Genomic DNA, 11294 nt, shown 5'->3' on the forward strand with positions numbered 1-11294 from the left:
CTGCCATCACAAGTGAATGCAATAGTTCCTGTTCCGGCTTGTTCCAGCTGGATAATCACTTCAATTAATATCTGCAAGACGACGTCGCCTGGAGTTGCATTGCGACTTGCATACACCGCGACAGGTTGGATCCACTTATGCAACGGAGGAGCAAACATGAACACGCGAACATGATTGGCAAGTTTATTCTTACAGTCGTCCGGAGTATACTCTCCTAAATTGACGAAACCACAAACTTTCATGGAATTATTGAATTGCAGTTCTTCTTGGCGCTTAATTTCATCAAAAATCAGCACACCTAAGCGTTTGTTCTCATCTTGTTTTTCCCGAAAATGATTCTTAATTGCCGCCACAGCGTGTGTATTGATTCCATATGAGCATTTGAGACCCTTTACTAAATTTCTAAGATGTTTCAGAAGGAAGTGGCAACAAACCATGCTTCAAAAATGTCTGTATCCTTTGGGCGACTTAATTTTTAAGAGCACGCTGTCCACGAGAAACTCATCATACTGCGGTCCCTTAGTGCTTTTTAATTGGCATTTCTGTATCATATTGTCTACTATCATTTTCTGTTTCTTAATCGGTTCGGTATGATGTAGGAGATTTGATTGAGCTGTCTTACGCTTTTCGTCTGAGAGCTGCTTTCGCAGTAGATGGATTTCTGCATTCGCTGTTCTTAGATTATTTCGCAACCCCACAACTTCCAGCTTCTTACACTTCAATGTTCTCTTTAGTAAAATGAGCGCTGCATCCGGTACCTTCCGTACATTTTCCTCGATATTGGAAACTCTGGGAAACATCGGCACTTCTTGTTGAACTTTTTCTTTACAGCAGCTATTCTGGTTGGCGGTGGTTTTCTTTTGTGTAATATTTTCGATAGATATTTCGGTATATTTTGAGATGAATGAGGCACTGCCCCTAATTTTAGAGACCACCTTTGTCTTGGAATTTTAACTTGTTTACCCCCGATGAGACACGTCAGCTTTTATAATAAGTTCCTCTCAGAAATGTGAATCACACACGAAACAATTGTGTGTTAGAATTATGTCTTTCCGAGGAACTGCTCTGACCAATTTTGCAAATTCTGCTTCTTCTTTTGGAGACCTAAAAAAACTATTTACCTTTACTTCCTCGGTAGCCAGATCCGCACGCTGGAACGAAACAAGTCGGCATTTTTTATCCTTCTTCAAATAGCGGGGAGTCGGCACACTTCCTCTTCTACTCGCTATGCTGTAGCTGTCCCACAGAAGAGGGTCAAAATCTAAACATAACGCTCCTCCTCCAGCTCAGGCAAATTGAGCGATTTTGGTTGGTTCTTTCGCATTAGGTGTGATCTAGGGTGGCCCTTAGTCTGCTTATAAAAGAATTATTTACTCATGGGCAGTTCCTGAGAAAACTGCGGAAAATATGTTTTTTGGGTACCAAAAGTACCCATTGTAAGAGTGGCAAATTCCGTTCATGTCAAATCGTCAAAATTTTTGCCACATTTTTTTAAGAGGATGATTTCGGGAACCATTACCGAGATCGAGAGGTTCAAAGTTGCCGCACTCATGCACGTAAAATATGCACATAATATCCGATCTAAGGCTTAAATGTATACTTCACTGACGTAGCGAACAAAAGGCGAACGTTCTAGGGTTATGAAAAGAATGTTGTGGTCACCAAACTACGTATTTAGTCAATATTTTTCACCAGTGAATCTTCATGACGCACGGTCTGTATAATGAACACTTCACGCCTCTAGAAATACGTCCAAAGTGGTACTGCAGTGACAAAAATGGGCTACAAAGGGTCTTGAAATGAAGGAAAACATTCAAAACGACTGCCGAAAATCACGTAAAACTGTAAAGACTGCAAATTCACTGACGTATTTCTAATAACATTTGTTCTTTTATAGTACAAAACATTAAGCCCGCACATTTCGATGAATCACAAAGTATTCAGGAAAAATGTAAAGAGAAGAAAGACCAGTCCAAATGGTAATCTGATCCTTCTATACACCGCATGTGTCGGGATTTGCTCTAGTAGGGCGCTTTGACAGGACTTGCAGAATATCATTAGAAATTTTCCCGATCATGCCGTTGTGACAGTGGGGGAGGGTGGCTGACAAACCAGTTATAGATTGGGAGAGTCATACAAACAAAACTGGTGCCAGTCAAGGATTCGTGTGATGATATTCTGAATGTGCTATCCGAAAATTGCTTCAAACAAATAATTAGAGAACCAACTCTTGAAGGTAGCGTCTTAAGGCTTCTGGCAACAGACAGACTTGGACTTAACAATCAGTTAATGTAAAGGAAGTTACTAGTAGTCATTAGGCTCTCACGGCAACTATGAGCAGGGTTTCATAAGGGATGATACGAAAGGTAAGAAAATATTTTCGCTTAGCAAGAGTGACAAACAGTAACATAGTCAGCACCTAATAATTGCTAAGGACGAAGATATGAAGCACAAAAGAAAAAAATTCAGAAGCACCATGCCTTAGACAAGTGTGTTGAACATTACAGATCTAAGAGAAATCAAAACATAGCTAGCAAACAAAAGCCGAATGAAGCGAAATTGATCGTAAAGAGGGCAGTGAAAGAAGCATTCAATAACTTCGAATGCAAAATTTTGTCAGCCAATTTGAGCATAAACCTAAGGTTTTGCTCTTACGCAAAATCAATAACCTGTTCGAAATCACCTATTCATTAACTCAAGTGACCCTATTGACACCGAAACGGAAGATAACAGAAGGCCAAAATACTGAATTCGGTGTTCGGAAATTCTTTCATGGTGAAAGAAAGTAATTTAGTCCCTCAATCACCGTACGAACTTTCAAATGGCAGATATTGAGATAACCGATGAGGAAACAAACGCAACTACAATCGCTTAGTAGTAGAAAAGCGTCGGGACCAGATTCGATACCTAAAATATTCTACGAAGATTATCCTTCTAACAGCAGTTTATCGTAGGTCGCTGAAGCAACGAAAGGAACCTAGCGACTGGAGAAAAGCGCAGAACATAATCGTTTTCAAGGAGGCTCATAGGACAAATGCACATAATTATAGGCCTTCTAACGAGCAGGTGCTGGTTTGGTGTCATCTATCCGACCACTTGCAGCACGAGGAATGCTCTGAAAAGGAAAATTAAATCCTGAGCATTGAATCCTGGCCTTTCCAGGAGTGGAGATCCTAGTCACGCCAACTGTTAGACATCAGAACAGCTGCCGTCAGTGAACCTAAAATACTTCGGTGAGTAAAAGGGGGGAACCCTACGTTCGGACAAGTAAGTCTATTCCCTGTAAAAAAGAATTTATCACATGAATAGCGATACACAATTGGGTTCAAGATGCGGAAACGGTAATATTAGGATAATCCTATGCAAACGAGGAAGATGCTACGGAAAAATTAATACAAGGAAAACACTGATTAAGGTTACTAGCAACTTAATACTGCAAATCCACTAAAAATATTTTAACTGACATTGCTATAAAAAGCAAAACTGTACACTGTGACAATAGAAACTATTCTGGCTGGGCTGCAGGATCATTTCATCAATTTACACCTAAAGTTTACTTGTGAATGATATGGTTGGATGCGAATTATTACCCCAATCTAATGCAGACAGGACATGAAAGCACGCTGATTACAACATTTAACGCCAGAGTAATGCGTCATTTACCTTTCACAGAATGCAGAGATAATCACAGCTGAGATCGGCTGTTGCGTGCGTCACCTCTCGTAACTGCTGAGCTGAAAAAATTATGCTGGCCTCTGAATTTGTCTAAAACTTACCTGTGTGTCCGTGAAGCAAAATACTGTGTGCACTCCTAGATAAGGCAAATGGCTTTGTACACTCGCCAAGACTGGACGATATGCACGATTTTGCCCTCAAAAATTATCGAAATAAAGTTAACTACACCGACGCTCCAAAGAAACTGGTATAGGCATGCGTATTCAAATACAGAGATACATAAACAGGCAGCTTACGGCACTGCAGTCAGCAACGCCTATGCAAGACAATAAGTGTCTGGCACAGTTATCAGATCGGTTACTGCAGTTATAATGGGTGGTTATCAACATTTGAGTTTGAACGTGATGTTACAGTCGGCGAATGAGAGGTGGGACACAGCACCTCGGAGGTAGCGATGAAGTGGGGATTTTCCCGTACGACCATTTCACGAGTGTACCGTGAATGTCAGGAATCCGGTAAAATATCAATTCTCCGACATCGCTGCGACGAGTCAGTTTTCAGCTGACGTTTCTTATTGTTTCTAGTGAAATATTGTAGTAAAATTTTCATTCAGTGGTTTAACTTCGTTGAGTATTCCAGTGGCACTTAAATTTTTCGTTTTAGCTAATAATTTTGTGAAGTTTTGTTGGTATTGGTATTAGTTGTGGTTTAGTACTATTAATACGAGTAGTTGCTTTCTTAGTAGAGAAATAATTTCGAGACCACTTTTGTTCGATAAATAGCTGTACTGGTGTAACTGAACTTCCGTAATGTAGACGTATAGTTTTCTCAGTAACTGTAAATGGTTCAAATGGCTCTGAGCACCATGAGACTTAACATCTGTGGTCATCAGTCCCCTAGAACAGAACTACTTAAACCTAACTAACCTAAGGACATCATACACATCCATGGCCAAGGCAGGATTCGAACCTGCGACCGTAGCAGTCGCGCGGTTCCGGACTGAAGCGCCTAGAACCGCTCGGCCACCGCGGCCGGCTAGTAACTGTAAAATTTTACCATGAGTGAGAAGTGTGGGCTCTGTCGTTAGTTTGTGAGTAGTGGATTACGGTGTGGGATTTGTTCAAAGTATTTTCATTGGAAGGAATGCAGTGGGGAAGCCAATGGGCATACTAGCGAGATCCTCTCCTGGGAATGCAAATTCTGTAACAGACATAAGTTGATGGAGGCGCAGGAACGTAAGATCTGTGCCCTTCAGGTGCAGTTACAACGCACAAAGGAGGAAGTAGATGGGGTGAGAAGGGCGAAGTTGGCAAGAAGGCAGCTAGGAGAAGGTGGCATTCAGACAGTTATACTTTGCGTATATGCAATAGATTTGACCAACTGTTAGACCTGAGTGGAGAAGAGCCTCTTGTAGCAGTAGGTATAGGGAACATGCAGCAGTCTTCAGCAGTTAGGAGGCCTAGATCAGTTGCAAAGTCTAACAGAAAGGTGGTGGTTCTGCTGTTAGGTAGTTCCCCCCCCTGCGGGTCCGGGGATTAGAATAGGCCCGAGGTATTCCTGCCTGTCGTAATAGGCGACTAAAAGGAGTCCCACCCCCTCGAGGGGGGTCGTTAGCGCCTGCGTCCGGAGACGGACAGTTCCACGACCTCTATTTGCGGTCATTTTGCTTTTTCACCTCTCGTTTCTTCCTTCCTTTGGTTGGTTCCTTTCTTTGCTCTTCTCCACCTCACTGTCTTCCTTAATCTTTCCCTTGCCTTCTTCTCATTGCCTTCTTCTCATTGCCTTCTTCTCATTGCCTTCTTCTCATTGCCTTCTTCTCATTGCCTTCTTCTCATTGCCTTCTTCTCATTGCCTTCTTCTCATTGCCTTCTTCTCATTGCCTTCTTCTCATTGCCTTCTTCTCATTGCCTTCTTCTCATTGCCTTCTTCTCATTGCCTTCTTCTCATTGCCTTCTTCTCATTGCCTTCTTCTCATTGCCTTCTTCTCATTGCCTTCTTCTCATTGCCTTCCTCTCATTGCCTTCCTCTCATTGCCTTCTTCTCATTGCCTTCTTCTCATTGCCTTCTTCTCATTGCCTTCTTCTCATTGCCTTCTTCTCATTGCCTTCTTCTCATTGCCTTCTTCTCATTGCCTTCTTCTCATTGCCTTCTTCTCATTGCCTTCTTCTCATTGCCTTCTTCTCATTGCCTTCTTCTCATTGCCTTCTTCTCATTGCCTTCTTCTCATTGCCTTCTTCTCATTGCCTTCTTCTCATTGCCTTCTTCTCATTGCCTTCTTCTCATTGCCTTCTTCTCATTGCCTTCTTCTCATTGCCTTCTTCTCATTGCCTTCTTCTCATTGCCTTCTTCTCATTGCCTTCTTCTCATTGCCTTCTTCTCCCTGCCTTCTCTGGTCTCCACCTCGGCGTTTGAGACAGTCTGTCCTCTCTCTCCCTCTCTCTCTTCTTTTTCCTCTTCTTCCTTCCTCCCTGTGCGTGCCGGAAGGCCGACCCACACGTTCGCATGCGTAGCCGGTGACGGGGTAACGAGTAATTCCCCACCCTGGGTAGACAAGTAAGGCACGCACGTACCCCCTGGTAAAGGCCAGGCCCAGGGAGGGATGATTGCCTGAGCTGATACCTTCTGACCATGCCGATCGGTCCCTCCGTCTGTTTCTCGGGAGGTGTGACCTGAGGTGTAAACATTCACCTAAGGCGGGAGTGCCCTCTGAGAGGGTCCCCACAAGGAAGGAGCGCGCCATCGGAGACGCTGGCAATCATGAGGGATTCCTCCGCAATGGATTTCACTCCATCTCTCTAGACTCCTGCCCAAAAACGGAAACATGACCAGCCACCAGTGACAAAAGTACTACCGCCTGCCCCACAGTTCCTCGTCGTTTCTCGATCTGAGGACGGAAAGGATTTTTCCTCTGTCATCCCTTTCGTTATCCAGAAGGGCGTAGATGCCGTAGCTGGATCTGTCAAATCTTGTACCAGGTTGCGTAACGGTACCTTATTACTAGAAACTGAGAGCGCCTTTCGGGCACAAAAACTGCTTCGGGCCACACTCCTGTACACGTTCCCTGTCCGGGTGGAGGCTCACCGAACTTTGAATTCGTCTCGTGGTGTAGTCTATACTAGCTCCCTCGACGGATTGACTGACGAGGAGATTCAATCTTACCTCGTTGAGCAGGGCGTGACAGCTGTCCATAGGGTCATGAAAAAGGTCAACAATGACCTTGTACCGACCCGGACACTTTTCTTGACATTCGATAGTGTTAAGCTGCCATCGCGCATCAAGGCGGGCTACGAGGTTATTTCTGTTCGCCCCTATGTCCCGACACCTACGCGCTGCTACCAGTGTCAGCGTTTCAATCACACTCGACAGTCTTGTTCCAATGCGGCTAAATGTGACACTTGTGGCAGGGATGCCCATGAGGGTGACCCTCCACCTCCGTCTCCTCGTTGTGTGAACTGTCAGGGTGACCATGCCGCATCCTCCCGCAACTGTCCTGTCGCTGTGTCCAAGAAATTCGGGTCAAAGAGAAAGTGTCCACCTCGGCTGCTCGCAAGCTATTGGCTAGTAGGAAGCCCACGCTGCTCCCAGTGGGGAAATACAGTACTGTCCTCGCCTCTCCTCGGACTACCAGGGAGGTGGCAACCCAGACATGCGATCTGACCATCAGCACCACGGTCGTCCGTTGGGCCAGTGCTAAGATCGCGCGGTCGACGTCTCCTCTTCGTACCATCACCCCACAGACACCAGCCTCTTCATCAGCTTCTGCTAAGACGAAGACCCAGAAGTCTGATGCACGGGCCTTCAAGAAGGAACCGTCCCGTGCAGACTTCCTACGTACCTCGACCTCCCAGCCTTCGACCGGTACTTCCACCAAACGTCCTTCCAAGAAGGCTCATAGGAAGCACAGTTCTCCTTCTCCGCCACGGCGCATTTCTTCTCCTGCGCCACCCAGCGTCCATCCGTCATCCGTTTCGCCTGGCCGCACCGCTGGTAGCCGAACATCTGGCCGTTCACCGGCGGAGGAAGCTCCCCCTCCCCGCCATCTTCACAAGATGGCCGATGAACCTATAGACCCAATGGACGATGACTGTCCGCCTACTGATAGCGGCGGCAGTGCTCGCTCGAAGCCAGGCCCTCAGCGGCCTTCAAGGTGACCCCTTCTTTCATCTTCCTTCATCTTCCTTTTCTTCTTACGATGGCACTTACTGACTGGAATATTCGCAGCATTCGCTCCAACCGAGAGGACTTGAAGTTGCTGCTCCGCTTGCACCGTCCGCTCGTCGTAGCCCTCCAGGAAACGAAGCTACGCCCATGCGATCAAATTGCCTTGGCACACTACACCTCTGTGCGTTTTGACCTACCCCCTGTGGTAGGTATCCCGGCTCATGGAGGGGTTATGTTGCTGGTCCGGGATGATATTTACTATGATCCCATCACGTTGCACATCGGCCTGCAGGCAGTTGCCATCCGCATTACTCTCCCCACTTTTACATTTTCCATTTGTACCGTTTACACTCCATCGTCATCTGCCGTTACCAGGGCAGACATGATGCAACTTATTGCTCAGCTACCTGCACCATTTTTGTTAACTGGCGACTTCAATGCCCACCATCCCCTTTGGGGCTCTCCAGCATCCTGCCCGAGGGGCTCCCTGTTAGCAGACCTTTTCAACCAGCTCAATCTTGTCTGCCTCAATACTGGCGCCCCTACTTTTCTTTCGGACACATCTCACACCTATTCCTATTTAGTCCTCTCTATATTTACTCCCCAACTTGCACGCCGGTTTGAGTGGTATGCACTTTCTGATACATATTCGAGCGACCACTTCCCGTGTGTTATCCATCTCCTGCAGCATACCCCCTCTCCGTGCTCATCTAGTTGGACCATCTCCAAAGCAGACTGGGGGCTCTTCTCTTCCAGGGCGACCTTTCAGGATCAAACCTTCACAAGCTGCGATCGTCAGGTCGCGCACCTCACGGAAGTCATTCTCGCTGCTGCTGAATATTCCATCCCTCACCCTACTTCTTCTCCACGTCGCGTACCGGTCCCCTGGTGGACCGCAGCATGTAGAGACGCTTTATGTGCTCGTCGACGTGCTTTACGCACCTTTAAACGCCACCCTACAGTGACGAATTGTATCAATTATAAACGATTACGTGCACAGTGTCGTCGTATTATTAAAGAAAGCAAGAAAGCCAGCTGGGCTGCTTTCACAAGCACCTTCAACAGTTTTACTCCTTCTTCTGTTGTCTGGGGTAGCCTGCGCCGGCTATCTGGCACTAAGGTCCACTCACCGGTTTCTGGCTTGAAGGTCGCGAATGACGTCCTTGTGGCCCCTGAGGCTGTCTCCAATGCCTTCGGCCGCTTTTTCGCAGAGGTTTCGAGCTCCGCTCATTACCACCATGCCTTCCTCCCCCGCAAACAGGCAGAGGAGGCTAGGCCACCTAACTTCCGCTCCTCGAATCGTGAAAGTTATAATGCCCCATTCACCATGCGGGAACTCGAAAACGCACTTGGCCGATCACGGTCCTCCGCTCCAGGGCCTGATTCTATTCATATTCAAATGCTGAAGAACCTTTCTCCTGCGGGTAAAGGTTTTCTTCTTCGTACTTACAATCGCATCTGGATTGAGGGACATGTTCCCGCATGCTGGCGCGAGTCTATTGTTGTCCCGATTCCTAAGCTGGGGAAGGACAAGCACTTGCCTTCCAGTTATCGACCCATCTCGCTTACCAGCTGTGTCTGTAAAGTGATGGAGCGAATGGTTAACTCTCGATTGGTTTGGCTGCTCGAGTCTCGACGCCTACTTACCAATGTACAATGTGGATTTCGTAGGCGCCGCTCTGCTGTTGACCATCTGGTTACCTTGTCGACCTTCATTATGAATAACTTCTTGCGGAAGCGCCCGACCGCGGCTGTGTTCTTTGATTTGGAGAAGGCTTACGACACCTGTTGGAGGGCGGGCATTCTCCGCACCATGCATACATGGGGCCTTAGCGGTCGCCTCCCTCTTTTTATTCGTTCCTTTTTAATGGATCGACAGTTCAGGGTACGTGTGGGTTCTGTCCTGTCAGACACCTTTCGCCAGGAGAATGGGGTGCCACAGGGCTCAGTTTTGAGCGTCGCTCTCTTCGCCATCGCGATCAATCCAATAATGGATTGCCTCCCAGCTGATGTATCAGGCTCCCTTTTCGTGGACGATTTTACCATCTATTGCAGCGCGCAGTGTACACGTGTCCTGGAGCGCTGTCTTCAGCGTTCTGTTGACCGTCTTTACTCCTGGAGTGTCGCCAATGGCTTCCGTTTTTCTGCCGAGAAGACGGTCTGTATTAGCTTCTGGCGCTACAAAGAGTTTCTCCCACCGTCCTTACGACTCGGCCACATTGTTCTCCCAATCGTGGAGACAACAAAATTTTTAGGTCTTACATTTGACAGGAAACTTAGCTGGTCTCCACATGTGTCATATTTGGCTGCCCGTTGTACCCGTTCTTTAAATGTCCTCCGTGTTCTCAGTGGTATGTCGTGGGGAGCGGATCGACCCGTCCTGCTTCGTCTATATCGGTCGATCGTCCGCTCCAAGCTGGATTATGGGAGCTTCGTATACTCCACTGCACGGCCATCCATCTTACGCCGCCTCAACTCCATACAACATCGGGGTTTACGACTTGCGATCGGAGCGTTTTATACTAGTCCCGTAGAGAGTCTTCATGCTGACGCTGGCGAATTGCCACTCACCTACCGGCGCGATATACTGCTTTGTCGGTATGCCTGTCGGCTACTGTCAATGCCCGACCACCCGTCTTATCGTTCCTTTTTTGACGACTCTCTCGACCGTCAATACGGGTTGTATGTCTCTGCCCTACTACCCCCTGGAGTTCGCTTTCGTCGCCTCCTTCAACACCTTAATTTTTCACTCCCTGCAACTTTTCGAGTGGGCGACAGCCACACGCTACCTTGGCTCCAGGCTCAGGTCCGCGTTCACCTTGACCTCAGCTCGCTCCCAAAAGAGGTTACCCCCGGTTCGGTCTACCACTCCCGTTTTGTTGAACTTCGTTCGAAGTTCAACAATATGACCTTCATTTATACAGATGGCTCAAAGACCAATGACGGGGACGGGTGTTCTTTTATTGTCGGGGCACAAAGTTTCAACTACCGGCTCCATGGCCATTGTTCGGTCTTCACAGCTGAGCTCTTTGCCCTCTACCAGGCTGTTCTTTACATCTGCCGCCACCGACATTCTGCTTATGTCATCTGCTCCGATTCCCTGAGCGCCATCCAGAGCCTCAGTGATCCGTATCCGGTTCACCCTTTCGTGCACCGGATCCAACGCTTTCTTCAGCAGCTGGTAGACGTCGGTTCTCTGGTTAGCTTTATGTGGGTCCCTGGCCATGTCGGTATCCCTGGGAACGAAGCTGCAGATGCCGCAGCCAAGGCTGCGGTCCTCCAGCCTCGGACAGCTTCTTGTTGTGTCCCTTCGTCGGATTGTAGCAGGGTAATTTGTCGGCGCATTTTATCGCTGTGGCATGCCGATTGGGCTGCACTTACACACAACAAGCTTCGGGCCTTGAAACCTCTTCCCGCGGCTTGGACGTCGTCCTCCCGCCCTTCTCGGCGGGAGGAGG

This window comes from Schistocerca americana, chromosome 1, assembly GCF_021461395.2.
Source record: "Schistocerca americana isolate TAMUIC-IGC-003095 chromosome 1, iqSchAmer2.1, whole genome shotgun sequence".
NCBI classification, from domain to species: domain Eukaryota; kingdom Metazoa; phylum Arthropoda; class Insecta; order Orthoptera; family Acrididae; genus Schistocerca; species Schistocerca americana.